This window comes from Coregonus clupeaformis, chromosome 21 (assembly GCF_020615455.1).
Source record: "Coregonus clupeaformis isolate EN_2021a chromosome 21, ASM2061545v1, whole genome shotgun sequence".
Taxonomy (NCBI): Eukaryota; Metazoa; Chordata; class Actinopteri; order Salmoniformes; family Salmonidae; genus Coregonus; species Coregonus clupeaformis.
The window spans coordinates 10,419,069-10,439,822 of NC_059212.1; positions in this window are offsets into that span (position 1 = coordinate 10,419,069).

Consider the following 20,754-nt stretch of genomic DNA (forward strand, 5'->3'; position numbering starts at 1 on the left):
CAAAGATTCAGCATGGGGCAGGCAGGTAGAGGTGCATATGAATGCTGGATTTATTTACACAGTGGTGGTATTTCAAGGTGACGGTGATGTTTACAGATATACAGTGGGGAGAACAAGTATGATACACTGCCGATTTTGCAGGTTTTCCTACTTACAAAGCATGTAGAGGTCTGTAATTTATCATAGGTACACTTCAACTGTGAGAGACGGAATCTAAAACAAAAATCCAGAAAATCACATTGTATGATTTTTAAGTAATTACCGTATTTTCCGCACTATAAGGCGCACCGGAGTATAAGCCGCAGCAGCTAAATTGAATGATGTGTACATATATAAGCCGCACTGGACTATAAACCGCAGGTGTTTTAATGTTTAATTACCATATGAAAGCTTTTTTTGACTTTTTGCATTGAGACAGTTCTTCCCGCTGGCGTCTCCAACGTCTCACCATTGACTCATTTATGCCAAGGCTACGTGCAGCAGCTCCATTTCCTTCTTTTACAGCCAGATTGACTGCCTTTAACTTAAAAGCTGCATCATATGCATTTCTACGTTTGTTTTCCATAATGAGGGTTTGTGCATGAAAACTTCCTTTGCACAAACTGTCTCGCTCTCGTAATGTCTGTCTGTCTTGCTCTCGTTCTGTCTCTCGTTCTGTCTCTCGTACCACTCTCGGTTCCACTTTTCTACTTTTGCGCGCTACCTGTCTCACTCTTTTCCGGCCTCCAGCTTTTCCTGCTGGAGCCCGCCGCTTAAAGGTGGGGGGTGCGGACCGGTCATAGAGCCCATAGAGTTAAAGTTGGTGGACTGTAACCTGTAAAATCCATAGATTTAGGAGGTCTTCTAGTGGCCGTTAGCTGTAAAAATCCATAGATTAGCCACACCATTATATAAGCCGCAGGGTCGAAAAATGGGAAAAAAGGCGCGGCTTATAGTCCGAAAATTACGATCATTTGCATTTTATTGCATGACATAAGTATTTGATACATCAGAAAAGCAGAACTTAATATTTGGTACAGAAACCTTTGTTTGCAATTACAGAGTTCATACGTTTCCTGTAGGTCTTGATCAGGTTTGCACACACTGCAGCAGGGATTTTGGCCCACTCCTCCATACAGACCTTCTCCAGATCCTTCAGGTTTCGGGGCTGTCGCTGGGCAATACGGACTTTCAGCTCTCTCCAAAGATTTTCTATTGGGTTCAGGTCTGGAGACTGGCTAGGCCACTCCAGGACCTTGAGATGCTTCTTACGGAGCCACTCCTTAGTTGCCCTGGCTGTGTGTTTCGGGTCGTTGTCATGCTGGAAGACCCAGCCACGACCCATCTTCAATGCTCTTACTGAGGGAAGGAGTTTGTTGGCCAAGATCTCGCGATACATGGCCCCATCCATCCTCCCCTCAATACGGCTCAGTCGTCCTGTCCCCTTTGCAGAAAAGCATCCCCAAAGAATGATGTTTCCACCTCCATGCTTCATGGTTGGGATGGTGTTCTTGGGGTTGTACTCCTTCTTCTTCCTCCAAACACGGCGAGTGGAGTTTAGACCAAAAAGCTCTATTTTTGTCTCATCAGACCACATGACCTTCTCCCATTCCTCCTCTGGATCATCCAGATGGTCATTGGCAAACTTCAGACGGGCCTGGACATGCGCTGCCTTGAGCAGGGGGACATTGCGTGCGCTGCAGGATTTTAATCCATGACGGCGTAGTGTGTTACTAATGGTTTTCTTTGAGACTGTGGTCCCAGCTCTCTTCAGTTCATTGACCAGGTCCTGCCGTGTAGTTCTGGGCTGATCCCTCACCTTCCTCATGATCATTGATGCCCCACGAGGTGAGATCTTGCATGGAGCCCCAGACTGAGGGTGATTGACCGTCATCTTGAACTTCTAATAATTGCGCCAACAGTTGTTGCCTTCTCACCAAGCTGCTTGCCTATTTTCCTGTAGGCCATCCCAGCCTTGTGCAGGTCTACAATTTTATCCCTGATGTCCTTACACAGCTCTCTGGTCTTGGCCATTGTGGAGAGGTTGGAGACTGTTTGATTGAGTGTGTGGACAGGTGTCTTTTATACAGGTAACGAGTTCAAACAGGTGCAGTTAATACAGGTAATGAATGGAGAACAGGGGGGCTTCTTAAAGAAAAACTAACAGGTCTGTGAGAGACGGAATTCTTACTGGTTGGTAGGTGATCAAATACTTTTGTCATGCAATAAAATGCAAATTAATTACTTAAAAATCATACAATGTGATTTTCTGGATTTTTGTTTTAGATTCCGTCTCTCACAGTTGAAGTGTACCTATGATAAAAATTACAGACCTCTACATGCTTTGTAAGTAGGAAAACCTGCAAAATCGGCAGTGTATCAAATACTTGTTCTCCCCACTGTTAATGGAACAAATATATAAACACAACATGTAATGTGTTGGTCCAATGTTTCATGAGTTTAAATAAAATTTCCCAGAAACGTTCCATACCTACAAAAAGCTTATTTCTCTCAAATGTTGTGCACAGATTTGTTTACATCCCTGTTAGTAAGTATTTCTCCTATGCCAAGATAATTCATCCACCTGACAGGTGTGGCATATCAAGAAGCTGATTAAACAGCATGATCATTACACAGGTGCACCTTGTACTGGGGACAATAAAAGGCCACTCTAAATGTGCAGTTTTGTCACACAACACAGTGCCACAGATGTCTCATGTTTTGAGGGAGCGTGCAATTGGCATGCTGACTGCAGGAATGTCCACCAGAGCTGTTGCCAGACAATTGAATGTTTATTTATCTACCATATGCCGCCTCCAACGTCGTTTTAGAGAATTTGGCAGTACGTCCAACCGTCCTCACAACCACAGACCACATGTAACCACGCCAGTCCAGAACCTCCACATCCGGCTTCTTCACCTGCGAGATCGTCTGAAACCAGCCACCTGGACAGCTGATGAAACTGTGTGTTTGCAAAACCGAAGAAGTTCTGCACAGTCTCAGGGAAGCTCATCTTCATGCTCGTCGTCCTCACTAGGGTCTTGACCTGACTGCAGATCGGCGTCGTAACCGACTTCAGTGGGCAAATGCTCACCATCGATGGCCACTGGCACACTGGAGATGTGTGCTCTTCACGGATGAGTCCCTGTTTCAACTGTACTGGGAAGATGGTAGACAGCTTGTATAGCGTCATGTGGTCGAGCGGTTTGCTGATGTCAACGTTGTGAACAGAGTGCCCCATAGTGGCGGTGGGGTTATGGTATGGGCAGACATAAGCTACGGACAACAAACATAATTGCAATTTATCGATGGCAATTTGAATGCACAGAGATACCGTGACGAGATCCTGAGGCCCATTGTCGTGCCATTCATCCGCCATCATCACCTCATGTTTCAGCATGACAATGCACAGCCCCATGTCGCAAGGATCAGTACACAATTCCTGGAAGCTGAAAATGTCCCAGTTCTTCCATGGCCTGTATACTCACCAGAAATGTCACCCATTGAGCATGTTTGGGATGCTCTGGATCGACGTGTACGATAGCGTGTTCCAGTTCCCAGCAACATCCAGCAACTTCACACAGCAATTGAAGACGAGTGGGACAGCATTCCACTGGCCACAATCATCTGATGAACTCTATGCGAAGGAGATGTGTCGCGCTGCTTGAGGCAAATGGTGGTCACACCAGATACTGACTGGTTTTCTGATCCACGCCACTACTTTTTTTTTTAAAGGTATCTGTGACCAACATATGCAAACAGTTGAAGTCAGAAGTTTACATACACCTCAGCCAAATAAATTTAAACTCAGTTTTTCACAATTCCTGACATTTAATCCTAGTAAAAATTCCCTGTCTTAGGTCAGTTAGGATCACCGTTTAATTTTAAGAATGTGAAATGTCAGAATAATAGTAACGAGAAGGATTTATTTCAGCTTTTATTTCTTTCATCACATTCCCAGTGGGTCAGACATTTACATACACTCAGTTAGTATTTGGTAGCATTGCCTTTAAATTGTTTAACTTGGGTCAAACATTTCGGGTAGCCTTCCACAAGCTTCCCACAATAAGTTGAGTGAATTTTGGCCCATTCCACCTGACAGAGCTGGGGTAACTGGAGTCAGGTTTGTATGCCTCCTTGCTCACACACACTTTTTCAGTTCTGCCCACAAATGTTCTATAGGATTGAGATCAGGTCTTTGTGATGGCCACTCCAATACCTTGACTTTGTTGTCCTTAAGCAATTTTGTCACAACTTTGGAAGTATGCTTGGGGTCATTGTCCATTTGGAAGACCCATTTGCAACCAAGCTTTAACTTCCTGACTGATGTCTTGAGATGTTGCTTCAATATATCCACATCTATTTAGTGCACCAGTCCCTCCTGCAGAAAAGCACCCCCACAGCATGATGCTGCCACCTCCGTGCTTCACGGTTGGGATTGAGTTCTTCGGCATGCAAGCATCACCCTTTTTTCTCATTATGGCCAAACAGTTCTATTTTTGTTTCATCAGACCAGAGGAAATTTCTCCAGAAAGTACGATCTTTGTCCCAATGTGCAGTTGCAAACCGTAGTCTGGTTTTTTTATGGCGATTTTGGAGCAGTGGCTTCTTCCTTGCTGAGCGGCCTTTCAGGTTATTTCAATATAGATTTACTGTGGATATAGATACTTTTGTACCTGTTTCCTCCAGCATCTTCACAAGGTCCTTTGCTGTTGTTCTGGGATTGATTTTCACTTTTCGCACCAAAGTATGTTCATCTCTAGGAGACAGAACGCGTCTCCTTCCTGAGCAGTATGCGTGGTCCCATGGTGTTTATACTTGCATACTATTGTTTGTACAGATGAACGCGGTACCTTCAGGCATTTGGAAATTGCTTCCAAAGATGAACCAGACTTGTGGATGTCTACAATTCTATTTCTTGGCTGATTTATTTTGATTTTCCCATGATGCCAAGCAAAGAGGCACTGAGTTTGAAGGTAGGCCTTGAAATACATCCACAGGTACACCTCCAATTGACTCAAATGATGTCAATTAGCCTATCAGAAGCTTCTAAAGCCATGACATCATTTTCTGGAATTTTCCAAGCTGTTTAAAGGCACAGTCAACTTAGTGTATGTAAACTTCTGACCCACTGGAAATGTGATATAGTGAATTATAAGTGAATTAATCTGTCTGTAAACAATTGTTGAAAAAATTACTTGTGTCATGCACAGAGTAGATGTCCTAACCGACTTGCCAAAACTATAGTTTGTTAACAGGAAATGTGTGGAGTGGTTGAAAAACGAGTTTTAATGACTCCAACCTAAGTGTATGTAAACTTCCGACTTCAACTGTATCTGTATTTCCAGTCATGTGAAATCCATAGATTAGGGCCTAATGAATTTATTTTAATTGACTGATTTCCTTATACAGTGAGTGAAAAAAGTATATGATCCCCTGCTGATTTTGTAAGTTTGCCCACTGACAAAGAAATGATCAGTCTATAATTTTAATGGTAGGTTTATTTGAACAGTGAGAGACAGAATAACAACAACAAAAAACCTGAGAAACGCATGTCAAAAATGTTATAAATTGATTTGCATTTTAATGAGGGAAATAAGTATTTGACCCCTCTGCAAAACATGACTTAGTACTTGGTGGTAAAACCCTTGTTGGCAATCACAGAGGTCAGACGTTTCTTGTATAGACTGATAATTTCTTTGTCAGTGGGCAAACGTACAAAATCAGCAGGGGATCAAATACTTTTTCCCCTCACTGTATGACCTGTAACTCAGTAAATTCTTAGAAATTGTTGCATGTTGCGTCTGTATTTTTGTTCAGTGTATGTATACAAAGTTCTGAATTCAAAATGTCAGCACTCAAAACAAAAAGCCTCTCATCAGGCAAAACCTGTCTTTAACCAATAAAGCACAGGTGGGGTCTACCAGACTTAGATACAGCCTCCCCTTGAGTTACCCACAAGTTAACTAATTAGAACATCCCCAAACGGGCACTTAAATACATTTGGCCACACCTATTCTTGGTGCGCAGGCCAGGTATATCTATGCAAACTAAAGTGGCGCATGTTTAAACATGACAGAGAAACCGGTCACCTGCTCTCCAAACAAAGACAACAAAGAAATTGATAGTAAACTGGTAAATGCAATTAAATGAACTAAAAGTGTTTTATCACAAGTGTTGCACAGTTTGTGAGCTATCCAAACAACGTTTGTAATTGGAGAATGAGAATGGTATGAATGTATATTATATTTAATGAATGAATAAAAAAATATCCTTAACCAAACATTCTAAATTAACGGGGGGATATGTTGGGATTAATAGTAACTTCACTGATGAATATACACTACCGGTCAAAAGTTTTAGAACACCTACTCATTCAAGGGTTTTTCTTTATTTTTACTATTTTCTACATTGTAGAATAATAGTGAAGACATCAAAACTTTGAAGTAACACATATGGAATCATGTAATAACCAAAAAAAGTGTTAAACAAATCAAAATATATTTTATATTTGAGATTCTTCAAATAGCCACCATTTTCCTTGATGACAGCTTTGCACACTCTTGGCATTCTCTCAACCAGCTTCATCTGGAATTATTTTCCAACAGTCTTGAAGGAGTTCCCTCATATGCTGAGCACTTATTGGCTGCTTTTCCTTCACTCTGCGGTCCGACTAATCCCAAACCATCTCAATTTGGTTGAGGTCGGGGGATTGTGGTGGCCAGGTCATCTGATGCAGCACTCCATCACTCTCCTTCTTGGTAAAATAGCCCTTACACAGCCTGGAGGTGTGTTGGGTCATTGTCCTGTTGAAAAACAAATGATAGTCCCACTAAGCCTAAACCAGATGGGATGGCGTAAGCTGCAGAATGCTGTGGTAGCCATGCTGGTTAAGTGTGCCTTAAATTATAAATAAATCACAGACGGTCTTACCAGCAAAGCACCCCCACACCATAACACCTCCTCCTCCATGCGTTACGGTGGGAAATACACATGCAGAGATCATCCGTTCACCCACACTGCGTCTCACAAAGACACAGTGGTTGGAACCAAAAATCTTCAATTTGGACTCCAGACAAAAGGACACATTTCCACCGGTCTAATGTCCATTGCTCGTGTTTCTTGGCCCAAGCAAGTCTCTTCTTCTTATTGGTGTCCTTTAGTAGTGGTTTCTTTGCAGCAATTCGACCATGAAGGCCTGATTTACTTAGTCTCCTCTGAAAAGTTGATGTTGAGATGTGTCTGTTACTTGACCTATGTGAAGCATTTATTTGGGCTACAATTTCTGAGGCTGGTAACTCTAATGAACTTATCCCCTGCAGCAGAGGTCACTCTGGGTCTTCCATTCCTGTGGCGGTCCTCATGAGAGCCAGTTTCATCATAGCGCTTGATGATTTTTGCGACTGCACTTGAAGAAACTTTAAAAGTTCTTGAAATGTTCAATATTGACTGACCATGTCTTAAAGTAATGATGGACTGTCGTTTCTCTTTGCTTTTTTGAGCTTTTCTTGCCATAATATGGACTTAGGGCTATCTTCTGTATACCCCCTACCTTGTCACAACAATGGTGGAACAAGCTCCCTCACGACGCCAGGACAGCGGAGTCACTCACCACCTTCCGGAGACATTTGAAACCCCACCTCTTTAAGGAATACCTGGGATAGGATAAAGTAATCCTTCTACCCCCCCCCTTACCCCAACCCCCCCCCCCCAAAAAAAATAAAAAAATAAAAAATAAATAAACACATTGTAAAGTGGTTGTACTACTGGCTATAAGGTGAATGCACCAATTTGTAAGTCGCTCTGGATAAGAGCGTCTGCTAAATGACGTAAATGTGAATGTAATTGGCTGAAACGCATTAAGAAGGAAAGAAATTCCACAGATTAACTTTTACGAAGGCACACCTGTTAATTGAAATGCATTCCAGGTGACTACCTCATGAAGCTGGTTCAGAGAATGCCAAGTTGAGAGTGTGCAAAGTTGTCATCAAGGCAAAGGGTGGCTATTTGAAGAATATCAAATATCAAATATATTTTAATTTGTTGAGCACTTTTTTGGTTACTACATGAATCCATATGTGCTATTTCATAGTTTTGAAGTCTTCACTATTATTGTACAATGTATAAAACAGTAAAAATAAAGAAAAACCCTTGAATGAGTAGGTGTTCTAAAACTTTTGACCGGTAGTGTACATCAAACCCAAAAATAAGGCACAAGCAGATGCGACTGAACTCAGTTCATTCACCACCTCCACTCCTTCGATGACTATGCTGATGTCTTTTGGTGGATGAAGTAGTCCTTCACCTTCCTTACGAATGACAAACACTGCCATGGTGAGCTGCTCCAACTCCTTCTGAGCCTCATCAAAGACAAAATAAAATGTTAAAAGGACACCATTCACTCATCTTTTTCTGTAATCTAAAATATATAATCATTACAGGACATGCTGACAGAAACTAAGTACCAAGTATTCCTTGATCAGATCCTTCTCATCTTCTCCCAGGTAGATGATGAGGGCATTCAGGACTCTCTTCTAAAACACAATCTTAATAAATTTTCATATTCCCACTCACCTGAAGTTCACCCGCTCCATCTCTCTCTCTTAATGAATCACATTTAGCTCTCTTGTAGCTACAAACACGCACAAATGTGATAGATGCACCTGATCCAAAATCTGCATGATTTCAGTGGTATTTTCCCGAGTTGCTCGGATTACTCTAATCAGCTGAGTTGAAAGCATGTCTAACTGGGCCATGAACTTTTATTTCAGGGGAACAGTCGTGAGCTTCAAGAACTCAGCATTGATCTGAAACATAAGACAGCAGGGCAGGGCATGGGAGGGGATCACTAAAACAACCTCCACCGTGTCAATAAATATCACCTACATCATCTATCTTCTCTCAACCTTCCCAAATTGTGACCAAGGTATCATAGCTGTACCTAAAACCGGTCACTCCGGTCAATCCTCTCATTTTACCTCTTTCTGTTGGAACAGAGCAGGCCATCTGGCCTTGACGTCCGCAATCCTCGGTTCCTTGTTCACCACCTCCTGATGTCTGTAAGCAAAAGTCTGAGCCATTTTGTCTGCAACTGTCTCTCATTGTTCCTTTTTCTAATCTCTTGAAGAAGTTAAAGTCTCTCTTTTTCAAGGCTTTCGGGACTTTCACCAATTGGCAAGGATAGGTAGAAGTTAGCCTCAGCTCGTTTTGGCTTCTTCACCTTTTTAGCAGGGAAAGCATCTTCAGCTGCTTTGGATTTCATTTAGTTAATTGAGAGCTCAGGACACCCATGTGATTTGAGCTGGGTCCTGTAGTTTCCCATTTTGTGCGTCAGTCTTTGTTTCCAGCCGTAGCAGCCATTGAAGCAGCCAGGCTCTTTCAAACAAGGATGCTTACTGATGAAGGCCTCTGAAACGGCACAGAAGTCTATTTCTTCTGGGTAGGCCTTGTATTTGAAGATTTCCTCTGCTATTTTATCCAGTATATCGGACTACATCTTGGAGCTGACAGTCAGCATTGTTTGGCTAACCAGGTATTCAGCATTTGCCCTCTCGAGTTGGATCTCAGCGTCGTATGAGAAGCGTGGAATCGGAAAGTCCTTTGGTCACTGTTCTGTTCAGGACGACATAGACTCAGAGGATGACAGGATCACAGTGTCATCTGATACTATGGAAATGCTGACATCAGAGCCATGTGAGGTTGAGTGAGATGCAGTCTCAACAGGGGTACTGGTCAAAGTTGGGTTAGTGTGCTGCATAATCACCTTTACTGTCCCCAAATCCCTGAGTTCAGAGGTAGAAGTCAAATTGTAGAACTGGTTGCCAAAACCTTGGTCCATATATTGCAGTCTAATGCTGCCTTTTAACCCAAAGACACTTTTTAGCATTTCGAGCAGGTCATCCAAGAACTCTGGTATGCCATTTGAGGGTAAGTTTTTCAGAGTTGTTCTCCCCAAAGACAACTTTCAATCTTACGGGCTTGGTTCCAGCCATGTTGATCTGAAAAAGAGAGCAAGGACACATTATTTTACTTAGTTTGATACATCTATCAATTTGGCTTTAAAGTCAATACAATGTAGGGCTCAATTGAATATAATGAATTGCTATTACATTCACCAGTCTAACATTTAAACATGTATATTTTCACTGTGACGAGACACATCCCTCTTATTCTGCTAGTGGGTATACATCTATGAGTTCTTGTGGCTCTACAAGTTCCACTTCCTTATTGGGCGATATTTTAAGGTCATATGCTCTGTAGTGTTCAATATACCACCCGCAAAGCCTCCTCACAATGAAGATCAACTTCTCGTGCAATATTATGATGTTAATGATTTCCCTAAACTCTGGCATGAAATAAATCAGTTCTGGTTATTATGAGTACGCTTCGGAGTCTTCAGTAATAAAAACAGCATCTTAGGATGCAACAACTGGCGACGAGGATAACGGAATTCTGGGGCAAAATCCTCAGACTACTGATGACCAACCGAGTGTACGAGCTAAAAAGTTAGCTAGTATTAGTAGATTAGCTGGTCAGCTGGGAAGAAAAAGCGCGTGGGCTAATGAGAGCCATGGCACTTTTCAGTAGTGAGACCGGTTTGTGTTTCCAGGAGGCTAACGAGAGCTTCAGCACATATGAGGTGCGATTTTTGCAGTTTTTGGAGGCCAACAAGATAGCTGACGACCGAAGAAGAGCAGTGTTTCTATCAGTCGTGGGTTCAAAGACGTTTACGCTGCTGAAAGATTTGGTAGCGCTGAAGAAGCCAGGAGAGGCTAGCTTCCAGGAGCTAATTTCAGCTCTGAGAGACTTTTATGCGCCAAAACGGAACGTGTTGAGCGAGAGGTATGTTTTTCGGAATAGGAAACAGTTGGCGGGAGAGTTGTTAGCTGAGTATATAGCATTGCTAAAGGGACTAGCGGCTACATGTGAGTTTGGGGCTGCACTAGAGGAGCAGCTGAGAGATCAGCTAGTTTATGGAGTTACCAGTAAGGAGCTGCGGGGCAAGATGTGAAGCGCGGCATACGGGGAGAATTTAACATGGGCAAAAGTATTGGACATTGTCAACAACTTTGAGTGCACAGCCCAGAGTATGCAGAAATTCCAGCAGGCACCGTCTCAGTTGAGAACCGATCAGTTGACCACAAAACGGGAGGGGCATCGACCCGGATCCTCCAGGGAGAAACAGTGGATGTCAGACCAGAGGGGGGAGATGTCAAAGCCCTGTTTTCGCTGTTTGGGGACAGGACATTCACAGCAGACCTGCCGCTACAAGGAGTTCCGATGCAGAGCGTGCCAGAAGACTGGAAATCTTGAAAGGGCTTGCAGGGGAAGAGTATCTGCGGGGAACAGCGCATTTTCTAAGCAATGCTCTCAAACAGCGCACTTTAATCCAGTGAAGGGGACACGCTACTTGACGACAGAACAAGTTGAGGAGGCAGAACTGCTATTGCCTGCAGGGTCCAGCACAGTCGGAAATCACCAGTCAGAAAAGGACTTGGGACTTTTTACTGTGTGTAGTGATCGTGAGTATGTGAAACCGTATATGGTCATGGTGAGATATATCGGGGAAAAGATAAAGATGGAGGTAGATACTGGGGCTGCCATCTCTATTATCTCAGAGAAGCTGTACAACAGCAGATTTAAGAAGCATAAACTGCAACCATGTGATGTTGTTTTGAGAACTTACTCAGTTCAGCCTATTCAGTTATTGGGAAAGCTGGAGGTTAAAGTGAAATGTGGTGCTCAGGTGTTACCACTACCCCTATTAGTGTCAAAAGGGAAGGGTCCTACGCTAATGGGGAGAAACTGGATTCAGCACCTAAAATTAGATTGGTCAAGAGTGAACCATGTGTCAGACCCAGTTGCACAGCTGTGCGATAAATATGCTGAGGTGTTTAGTGGTGAAGTGGGTGTTGTAAAGGGAGTTAAAGCCAAAATTCAAGTGTCAGAGAAAGCTGTTCCAAAGTTTTGTAAGGCTAGACCTGTGCCTTATGCACTCAGAGAGGCAGTAGACAAACAGCTTACAGAGCTAGAAAAACAAGGAGTGATCACACCCATAGAATATAGTGAATGGGCAGCACCTATAGTTTGCGTTCCAAAGACAAACGGGGGTGTCAGAATATGTCATGATTACAAGGTAGTTTGTGTAAATGCATGGGTGGATGTGGACCTGTACCCCTTACTAAAGACCCAGGACTTGTTTGCTACTCTAGCCGGGGGTAAACAGTTCACAAAGTTGCCATTACACAGGCCTACCAGCAAGTGGAGGTAGATCAAGAGTCAATGCATTTCCTGACTATTTCCTAAACACGCCTGATATACCAGATGAATAGACTGCCTTATGGAGTATCAAGCGCTCCAGCTATATTCCAACGTATTATGGACCAGGTCTTACAGGGTTTACCTGGGGTTGGGTGCTTTCTGGATCACATTCTTATCACAGGGAAATCGGCAGAGGACCACTTACAGAACGTAGAAGCAGTGTTACAGAGGCTGCAAGAGCGTGGGCTAAGAGTAAACAGGGACAAGTCTGCATTTTTTCAGTCTAGTGTCACTTACTTAGGTCACAGGATAGACGAACAGGGGCCACATCCAGTGCAGGACAAGACTGATGCCATAGCAAAGGCTCCAGTGCCAACTAATGTGACAGAGCTCAGAGCATATCTGGCTTTACTTACATACTATGGCAAGTTCATGGAGAATCTCTACTCTCATCAAACCTATGACAGAGCTCTTACAGAAAGATAGACCTTGGGTGTGGTCAGAACAATGTCAGCAGGCATTTGAAACAACGAAGACGCAGCTGTCTTCCTCCTCAGTGTTAGTGCACTACGACCCTCACATGCCAGTAATATTGGCTTGTGATGCCTGACCATATGGGGTGGGTGCTGTCATCTCACATACAATGCCCAACAGTAGTGAGAGGCCAATTGCATATGCTTCACGCACACTCACTAAGACAGAGATGAAGTATGCCCAAATAGAGAAGGAGGGCCTAGGGATCATATTTGGGGTAATGAAGTTCCATGACTACCTATATGGTCGTAAGTTGACATTGCTGACAGACCATCAGCCTCTTGTGAAAATACTAGGACCAAAAACAGACGTTCCAGCTCTAGCAGCAGCCAGATTCCAGAGGTGGGCGTTAATACTAGCTGCATATCAGTATGACATACAATACAAGCCTTCTCAGCAGCATGCTAATGCAGATGGGTTATCTAGGCTTCTAAGGACATAGCCAGGGAAACTACCAAGGTTTGGCTAAAGTGAAGCACTTCAAATCAAATCAAATCAAATGTTATTGGCCACATGCGCCGAATACAACAGGTGCAGACATTACAGTGAAATGCTTCACACTTACAGGGTGGCCTAACCATGTTATTGATCCTGAACTAAAGCCTTATTGGGTGAGAAGGGATGAGTTCACTGTAGAAAGTGATTGTGTGTTATGGGGTATGAGAGCGGTGGTGCCGGCTACTCTACAGAGGAACCTACTGAAGGAGCTACATGAAAACCACTGGGGCATGGTAAAAATGAAAGCTCTTGCAAGGAGCCACTTTTGGTGGCCGAGGTTAGACTCAGACATAGAAGACATGGTGAGAAGATGCCAGGTGTGTCAGTCTACTAGACATAATCTTGCACCAGTGCATCCTTGGAAATGGCCTGAGAGGCCCTGGCAGCGCATCCATATTGATTTTGCTCAAAAGGGAAAGCACCAGTTCTTAGTAGTTATGGATGCATACTCACGCTGGCCAAAAGTAAAGTGTATGTGTAATACTTCAGCTACAGCCACGGTAGAGATACTCCGGGGAATGTTCTCAGCCTACGGGTTAGTTGAGGAGTGTGTTTCAGACAATGGGCCGCAGCTGGTGTCAAAAGAGATGGAGACATTTTGAATGGGGTGAAACACATCAAGTCGGCTCCGTATCATGCAGCTTCAAATGGAGCAGCAGAGCGACTTGTACAGAATCTAAAACTTGCTCTAGAGAAGGACAAGTCATCAGGACGGTCTGTACAGCATAGTGTGGACAACTTTCTGTTTGCCTACAGGAATACGCCACATGCCACAACTGGAAAAACTCCAGCAGAGTTGTTCCTAAAAAGACAGGTTAGAACAAGGTTATCACTGGTTAAACCCAGCTTTTCAGCTGACATGCAGTCTAAGATACAGGACAAGGGGGTGGGCAAGCGTGTTCGTTTTTTTCAGTTGGAACAAACAGTGCTTGTCTGAGATTACCAGGGAGGAGAGAGAGAGAAATGGGTACCCGGAGTTGTGAAAATGGTACTTGGTCCTGTAACCTACTTGCTGCAGACTGAGGGAAAATTGTGTAAGAAGCATGTGGATCAAATGATGATGCAACACAATGAAAGAGAAGACCTGAATGTGTCAGAGTGGAACATCTCTTATTGGGACTTGGACACTACGACTGTGACGGGCACGAATACAGAGACACAAATTGTGGCAGGCCGTGAGCCTGAGGGTCCAGAGCATCATGAGAGGCCAAAAAGGGTCAGAAGGCCTCCGGACCGATTGGATCTTTAAACAGGTTGTATATGAGTTGATAAGTGAAAAACTGTTTTGGAAAACCCATGATGTTCATCAAGGATGTTTTCAGAGGAAGTGAGAAGTTCCGGGGAGGAGTGTGGTGTATTGAGAAATGTATTATGTGTTAATGAGTTTAGATTTTAAATGGTTGCAAATAGCCAATGGGATTTGTATGCAGGGATTGAGTTATTTGAATTAACAAATAACAATGGGGTTTCCGTTCTTGCATTGAAGTGATTGGATTACGTGATGCAAGGGAGGTGAAAGTTCAATGATGTATTGGAGAGTTGGGCTGAAGACACTGTAGAGAGTGGTCGACTGGAATGTGTTAAGGAGAACATGAAATAAATCAGTTCTGGTTATTATAAGTACGCTTCGGAGTCTTCAGTAAAAGAACCCAGCATCTTAGGAAGAAACACTGTGTTTATGACTTTTGACATTCTCATAAATATTGGTTTTGTATGCACAATCCCGAAACATACAAATTACAGTCTCATGATTTTTCAGATGTTGGAAAATAAGTTGAAAATATTATCTTTCTGTAGAAAGTTGATTATGGCACCTGAATGTAGATAGAGCTTTGGTTAGTGAGGATTGCATAGCAGGGTGATTTCTTGACAGATGGCTCAGTAAAGCATTCCAAGTCTTAAATGTGCATATGCAATCCAAGTAAGTACATGGGTATAAATAATGCCATAATGCCTATGACTAAGTTTATATAATGCTTGAGCAGTTCTGATATTCTTGAAAAAGATCTCCCGCAATCTTTGCATTTCCACATTCATTGCAACTCTGGAAAAACAAAAGACAAGGACTTTACTAGGCACATTAGGTATGTCTAAATAATGTTACCTCAGGGAGAAATACAAAATGCCAATCTAGCAAACATCTAAATTATGATAAAAATTTGACTATGATGCATAGAATGGACTGTGACCCATAAGGCTAGTTGTATTAGTGCTATATTTGTAATTTGCTGACTATCACAACCAATTTTGTTGAATATTGTGACAACCAACAATATTAACATTAACCTTATACTAGTCTCTATTCTATTAGAATGACTTACCAGCAGCAGTAAAATAAATAAGTCCAACCTTCAAGTGTTGAGTGAATTCACTTAAACAATGCTGGGGAGAAAATGCAAAGTTCCTTTCAATGTTGAGACCAGTAAAATGTTCATAATGTTCAGAAGTGATTACCTGGTACTATTCAACGTTAGCTAGCATTGCACGTGGTTGGCTAGCTAAGTTCGCATGTTAGTGAATAGTAGCATTATAGCTAACACAATTACTATGACAAAGAAGAAAATAACCTTACTAATAATAATAGCTAACCGTTAGAAGTAGCTAGCCACCATCTCCAGACATAATGTCAGCATAAAACAAATGTATCCAATAGTCACTTGCACACGCGGCTATAAAATATTTGTTTTAAACAAAATGAACCTGGAGAAAATACATTGACTTAGTTGACAATGTCAGAACTAATGTTACCCTTACAAAACTTAACACAGACACAAGCTCGCTCGCTAGCTAGCTAGTGTAAGTGACTACCATTAGCTAGCTAGCTAAGTTACCAATGACTTTCGTAACACATTACGTCCACAACAAAGTTGTATAAATCTCAAACGCCGCCAAATGGTCAATTATACAATTATCGAACACACCACCAACAAAATATTGCTTACGAAATATGATTTTATGACTCCACCTACCGTGTATAACAGTGCTTTCTCATCAACCATTATGAACTGGGAAGAGCAAGAGAATTTGCAGGTGCAAAAGTTGCCGCTGAACGTTGCGTCATGACCTCAGATGTCTGTGCAGACTATGAATTTGCACGTGTAAGGAGAAAAACCAATTTCTATGCTTCCTTTGAAACAGAAATATTAGATTATGGGGAATGTACATTTATTTAGGTTGAGCGAATCCACAAGAAATAGGTTGAAACCACTAAAGTATAATGTTTAATAAGAAAAACTAATCCAAAAAAATACATACATTGAGGACACACTCATTTTCACATTTTTCATATTGGTGGCCCCAGCGAGAACCGAACCCACTACCCCTGGCGTTGCAAGCGCCACACAGGAATAGAATAGTGAAAACTTCATCTGACATTCTAGGTGGTAATATCCAATAGCTGTGTTTACCATTTCCTGAACTTTCCAGTTCTTCAATTCAACAGACTGTATTGCATGTATGCTGTTTAAAGAGAAGATATCTATCTAATCAGTTACTAAGCACTTGTAATTCCCTGTAAAGTGAGGCTTATAAAAGAGATTAGAGGGTTCAGATAAGACATTTCCCCTTCATGCAAGTGTCACCTCAGCAGCGTTGCAGCATGTGGGAAGAGAGTGGGACGAGAGAGAGAGAGAGAGAGAGAGAGAGAGAGAGAGAGAGAGAGAGAGAGAGAGAGAGAGAGAGAGAGAGAGAGAGAGAGAGAGAGAGAGAGAGAGAGAGAGAGAGAGAGAGAGAGAGAGAGAGAGAGAGAGAGAGAGATGGAAAGGGGGCTGGATAGAGGATGATCAGAATGGCATAAGTTCATCTTGCACCTCTGAACCAAGGGGCCTTGGGAATAGTGAGGAGAGTCTAGGTGTTTTTTTTATTTTTTATGTTAAGTCTTTTTTATAATATTAAATGTTTCATTTTTTCACCTTTTTTTTACACTCCAAATACAAACTTATACATACAAATACCAACTTACAGACACACACCAACAATGACTACATCTCCTCTGCCCAGACCCGCATGCTCACACCCCCATCCCTAGTGTCTGCATTATTGTTTGCCTCTTAGCCTTAAATTGTACCAATTCGTTTTTCTCGGTCGCCCGCTATTTCAATGTTTCAACAACAAATCATTTGATTTTTCCATTATGTCAATGATGGATTGATTGACTTCCAAGTTTTGGTATACGTTTTTTCAAGGTATCACACTACACCACCATATGCCATGTCTTGAAATATGCAGACAGACGGATTAAAAGTACGTTTACATTGTAATACTTCTGACAGCCAACTTTCTAGCTCCGCCCACAACTTCAGAACTTCATAGCATTCCCAGAAAGCATGGATTATTGAGTCATTATTAGTTTATCACTTGAGACATGACTGCCAGTTGTGCTTTAGAATTTGTGAAATGTGTCTTTTGTATAATACATTCTATACATTAAAATGTACGCTCATGGATTGAGCGTACATTTTCGCTAACTGTAATTTCGTTAGTTATGCTACAACATTCCCTCCATCTTGTGCCAACATCAGTTATTTTTAAGTCTTTGTTCCAATAGTTTATATTTATTTCTAAGAGATTGTCAGTTGGATAGGCTCTCTGCAAGGTTTTGTATATCTTCCCTATTATATGAACATCATTTTCTGACTTAAATAAGATTACCTCAAGGTTGCTTTGATGTATAAAAGATTTCAAATCAACATTTTGTGATATGTAATTTATTTTTATTTATTTTTATTTTTGCAACTTTTAAGTTGCATCTATTTGACTATTGGTCAGTCCAAAATTAATTTTAAATTATTTCATGGAAATAAATGTATTTCCTGTTACCAAGTCATTTGGACCAATTTATCGGTGAATTCTGAAAAACTATCCAAGGATTGTTCCAATCGGTTTTGTTTTTAGGGAGTGATATAGGTTCTTGTAGAATAAATTAAATGTACTTCCATATTGTTATAGTGTTCTTAACTATGACGTTGTTAATGTTCTTAGCTTTATCTTTTGAAAATAGACAGATTCTGGGGATGAGCATGCGCATCTTCAACATCTTCAATATATACTGATTGTTCCTCTTTAGTGCATATATGTTGCAAGTAAAAGCCTTGGTTAGCGAGTTGATACAATTCCAAGTCTAGAAGGGTAAATCCACTCTCAGACTTATAGCAAATTCATGCTCGATTCGAATTGTCTTTGAATTTTATTTGCCCATATAAGGTCTGTTACACTTTTTTAAAGAATGTCTGAGGTGGGGTAATTGGTATTACCGAAAATAAATACAAAAACTTTGGCAGCCATGCCACCCCCATAGAGTTCAATGTGTCAAATCGGAGGGCCTGTTGTCTGGACCTCTGGCAGTGTCTATGGGGGTGCCACAGGGTTCAATTCTCGGGCCGACTCTATTCTCAGTGTATATCAATGATGTTGCTCTTGCTGCTGGTGACTCTCAGATCCACCTCTACGCAGACGACACCATTTTGTATACTATCTGGCCCTTCATTGGACACTGTGTTAACAAACCTCCAAACGAGCTTCAACGCCATACAACACTCCTTCCGTAGCCTACAACTTCTCTTAAACACTAGTAAAACTAAATGCATGCTCTTCAATCGAACGCTGCTTGCACCCGCCCGCCCGACTAGAATCACTACTCTCGGCGGGTCTGACTTAGAATATGTGGACAACTACAAATACCTAGGTGTCTGTAAACTCTCCTTCCAGACTCACATTAAGCATCTCCAATCCAAAGTTAAATCTAGAATTGGCTTCCTATTTCGCAACAAAGCCTCCTTCACTCATGCTGCCAAACATGCCCTCGTAAAACTGACTATCCTACCGATCGTTGACTTCGGCGATGTCATTTACAAAATAGCTTCCAACACTCTACTCAGCAAATTGGATGTAGTCTATCACAGTGCCATCTGTTTTGTCACCAAAGCCCCATATACTACCCACCATTGTGACCTGTACGCTCTCGTTGGCTGGCCCTCACTACATATTCGTCGCCAAACCCACTGGCTCCAGGTCATCTATAAATCACTGCTAGGTAAATCCCCGCCTTATCTTAGCTCATTGGTCACCATAGCAACACCAACCCGTAGTATGCGCTCCAGCAGGTATATCTCACTGGTCATCCCCAAAGTCAACACCTCCTTTGGCCGCCATTCCTTCCAGTTCTCTGCTGCCAATGACTGGAACGAACTGCAAAAATCTCTGAAGCTGGAGACTCTTATCTCCCTCACTAACTTTAAGCATCAGTTGTCAGAGCAGCTTACCGATCACTGCACCTGTACACAGCCCATCTGTAATTAGCCCACCCAACTACCTCATCCCCATATTGTTATTTATTTTGCTCATTTGCACCCCAGTATCTCTATTTGCACATCATCTTCTGCACATCTATCACTCCAGTGTTAATACTAATTGTAATTATTTTGCACTGGCCTATTTATTGCCTTACCTCCATAACTTACTACATTTGCACACACTGTATATAGCTTTTCTATTGTGTTATTGATGGTACATTTTCTTTATTCCATATGTAACTCTGTGTTGTTGTTGTTTTTATCGCACTGCTTTGCTTTATCTTGGCCAGGTCGCAGTTGTAAATAAGAACTTGTTCTCAACTGGCTTACCTGGTTAAATAAAGGTTAAATAAAAATAAAAAATAAAATTCTAAAGAGGTTTATTCTGCCTGTAAGATTTATGGGAAGATTATTCCATTTAAATTAGATCTGCTTTCATATTGTTGAGTAATGGAATAAAGTTATTTTATATATTTGTTGTTTGTTGTCACTTATTAAGCATCCTAACTATTTAATATTTTTTGTGAACTTCTAAACAGCCAAATACGAATCCCCATGTTGAACCAAATACTGTATATCAACACATCCTGTCATCTATCAGTCAAACTGCACAACAAAAGTGCTGTCATTCACTTCACTCTTCAAACCAAAACAAACCTTAAGGGTTAAGTTTAGGCATGAATTCCGAGTGGTTAGGGTTAAGGTTAAGGATTGGGTTAAGTTTAGGCATGAATTACGAGTGGTTAAGGTTAGGGTTAAGGATTGGGTTAAGTTTAGGCATTAATTCTGAGTGGTTAGGGTTAAGGTTTGGGTTAAAACACTATCTAAAAGGAAAAAACAAGTGCCTAGCACTGGGATTGTACCCACGATGTTGTGAGCCATAGCTCACTTGTTAGCCCGTCCTCATCCCCATCCACAACACCCCTAGTGGACAAGAAAGTAGGAATGTGTGGCTAGCACCTAATCCACTGGAGCTTGGGCTTGTTTATTTAAGTATATACTGCGGATAGCATCAAGAGAGATAACAATGTGACAAATGTCGGTAGGGGTGGGAAATTCTTGTAACCAACTTTCCCAAAATCCCCAGGTTGTACAGAAATCCCAGTTGGAAGATTCAGGAGGGAATAAGCAGGACATCTGGAATGTTCCAACCATGATATTTTGAGTTTTTGGGAAAGCTACTAAACATTGG